The sequence below is a fragment of the Lygodium microphyllum genome, chromosome 13, assembly GCF_053477565.2.
Source record: "Lygodium microphyllum isolate KBCC chromosome 13, Lygodium_microphyllum_v1.1.10, whole genome shotgun sequence".
NCBI classification, from domain to species: domain Eukaryota; kingdom Viridiplantae; phylum Streptophyta; class Polypodiopsida; order Schizaeales; family Lygodiaceae; genus Lygodium; species Lygodium microphyllum.
This window is the reverse complement of record NC_141147.1, coordinates 74,302,842-74,306,630: the sequence shown is the minus strand read 5'-3', so window position 1 is coordinate 74,306,630 and position 3,789 is coordinate 74,302,842.

Below are 3,789 nucleotides of genomic sequence, written 5' to 3'. Positions count from 1 at the left end.
TTAGAAAATTGGAAAAATATACTGAAGGGTAGAAAGGACTATGTGGTAGCATCCTTGCACGAGGAGTTTTCAGTATCTACGATGGCAGAGAGGTTTTCCATATGATGAATGATGGATTGTATGCATGCATACATATCACACAGACGATCAGATGCACAAAAGGAAATCAAGAGTGGTGCTTTAAAGGTCCAGTGGTTGGACATAGAGGATTTGCAAAGACTCAGGGACGAGGCCAGAGACTCTCCAGGACGAAGGTAGCAATAGGGGGAGGCAGCGAGGGTATGATTGGAGGTTGGGTTTGTGCATCATCTAGGGACTGGCGTCATAGAACTTATGTGGAGGATTTTGTATGTTTTCCTTTGGTTGCTCTCATTTTCTTATTTTGAAGATCATTTGTACTAATAATAACAATGCTACTTTGGTTACTTTGTAGTACTCTATCACAAGCTGCAATCATACATGTTTGGAGACTCAGTATGTAAAGAGACACGGTCTTAGTGCACTCATCGATAGATTGTATACACACGGTGGTGGCCTAGTAGGTCATGCCTCCTTATTTTGAGTCATTAGTTTTTTTGTGATGCATTATGTATTGTGGATTGATCTCTGGTTGTTTACGAGGAGCTCTAGCAGTTGCTTGGATTCGTGGAGTGTACATCCTTAACTTTTTTGGCCCTTTGATCCATGCAGGCTCTTTCCATGTAGCTTTCCTTAGATATATTTATTATCCTTTGTATGGACTTGCATATTGCGATATCTATAGATACATTTTCATGTTTATTTTGAACTCTCCTCTCTATTATTCCATGTAGTTTTATGAGTTGTCATCATCAATATTGAATCAACAACTCTTTTTTTGTAGAATCTCATGATGCACGTGTCTCCACAATGATTGTATAATTGATTTATAAAACATTATTCAACACATAGTTCTAGAAGGTAGCAGGCCAGTAGGACCTAATTTTTTTTTCTCTCTGATAGTTGCTAATTTGCTTGTACACATCGCTAGTAGCATCAGGAAATGCGTCCCTATTTTCAGTGCTTTGGGATGCATATAGCGATGCAAATAGCAATGGATCTGTAGAGATATGCATATTAACATTTTTAGTGATGATGGGAGCAATTTCTTATATGAATATTTTCATTGCTTTAGATGTCAGTATATGATATGTATCTTGTAGTGCTGGAAATTAAGGATTTGGCCTTTCCAATGGCCAAATCCCTTTTAATTTTATTCTCTACACTTGTTGGTACATCTAGTAGAATGATTCTATGCACTCATTCGTATATCCATCAACAGTATTCTTTGCACACATTCTTAATTGCACCAATACATGTGTTGGTATATGCTCTAGTATAAGTGATGGTATTTGCACTCATAATTACAATGCTTATAGTAATTAGTAGTAACCGAAGCTTTTACTAATGTAAATTCTAATGGCAATTCTTGATCTTCCAAAACAAATTTATGCATACTTTTATCCTAGTTTTTATTGGTATTCCCTTCATCTCTTTTAGTGTCGCTTTATCTCATTCTAATAATAGGTTTGAAGAGTGTTAGATTAATGAACTTAGGGGTTTTCTTACTTGTATATCTTCAACTAAAACCCTTTAGGAACTTGAGTTCTTAGTTTAAAACATTGCTAATGCAATGCTAGAGGAAGCACCGCTTAAGCCCTATACTATTTACCACAAGCTTACTACAAAAAATAGAAAATATCAAAGCATAAATCCAACATCATGGAAATTTCATACCTTGATAACCCGGTGCTTCGACATGTAAATTCTTCGACTTCACAACTAGCACAACAAGAGTTCACACTCCCACATGTGACCCTCCACTCTCTTCACTCTTGTACAACAATTTTATGGAGAGTAGGGTAATGCCCAAGCCTCTCAAACCTCAGTAAGAAAATATGTTATACTCTACTCCACCCAAATTCTCACAATCACTTAAGAAAATGATGGTCCTCAAGATGTTGAACAAATAAGAACAACCCATCTCACAATTCACATCGTCCTTCATGACCCTCTAACTCACCCAACCACCCTACCCACTCAACCAGAGGTTCCTAACTTTGTGATGAACATCCCAAATATCATGTGTGTGCTCAATGAAGGTGCTCTTGCAAGTGCACGTGCAACTAGGATTTACTGCATATAGCTATAGTGGACCTCATGTCGTGCAAGTGCTCAATTATGGTGCAAAATGTGCATAATCCAAACCCATGGCATGGAAGTATTTGATAAAATCAAGAGACGACCCCCGAGTGTAGTGCATCAAACAAGTGCAATGTGAAGTGCTCGTGAATCCATAATCCCTATGATATGCAAGAGTCTCAATAAGAAATTAAACCTATTTCACAATGTTCGACAGCTACTAGCAAACTCTAGCTCCAACCTGTCCAAAACAATACCAAACTCAACCAAGGCTATGAAGTTTCACACTTCAACAAACCAAACAAAATGACAAAAACAAATCCTAAGCTAAACAAACACAAGAAATCTAATTACGAAATGACAAAAAAAACAGTCATGCAAACAACTAAGCTAACAAAAATCAAACATAAGTACAGTTTGACTAGGGGCTTTTAGTTTTCAAAAAAATGCTTGAGATATTTAGCCCTCCACCTAGTCTTCAAACATTCATGTGCAGCAGTTTCTCTCATAAAATGATGCAACATTTATGAGCCAATCAAAAATCGGATCCCACTCTCCATCTTTGAGTTCTTCAAACTCATAAATCAAAAAAATCCATGGCACACCATTCTCAAATAACTTTTTGATTAACACACTCAATTTTTCAAATCCAAAGTTCTCAAAACAACTCATATTGTCAAAGGAAAACATCTCATCACCCATAATGACAATCCACATACTCTTCCCATCCTCCCATAAGAAAAACATGACAAAGCTAGGGTTTTGAAACAAGGTTTGAATTCTTTCTATGCTGCCAAAATCAAAATCATACATAGAGATTGCAAAAATCTCAGGAAAAACTAGAAAATCATTTCCCATCATCACAAAATATCCAAAGACACCATGATCCATATCAAACAAAACCTCCTCTAGACATTCATCCAAACAACGAGACTTCATCTCTTCAAAAAAACAAACACAACAAACAATCTTTCCCACATCATTCTCACAAACAATGTGATGAGACTTTCCACAAGAATCACATACATACATCTTAGGCAACATATTAAGGTCATTATCCTCATCCAAACACCTAATTGTCCAATTTTCTTAAACTACAATCTCACAATATCTTCACACTCTTTACCTTTAGTGTTAGATCTCTCTTCTCTCAAGTTTTTAATCCTTTCCAAAGCATACCCAAATTTCCTCTCTCATCCTCATCGATGTCACTCTTAGGGTCCTCAAAACCCCAATCAAAATCTTTACAAACATTATCACCAACTTTAGGAGAACTCAAAGAAACCATAAGACTATTAGATGAAATTTTCTCTTCAACATTGTTGCCAAAATCAACCAAACAATCATCCACACAACTATCAAGAAGCATGAGGTTAGGTCTACTAAAAAAAACATCATCAACACCACAAAGAAAATCCTCTCTAGGGCTACTCAAACCATCACCAACCAACTCACATGACTCATCAAAGTCAACAACACCAACACCAAAATCACAACAAGAGTTAGAATCCAAAACCTCGATACTTTCTTGATCAACAAACTCACTACAAATCTCAACAAACTCATCAGGCAACAAATTTGAACCTTCAACTTCATCTTGAAACCTTACAGTTTCTAAGCCCTTGCCCT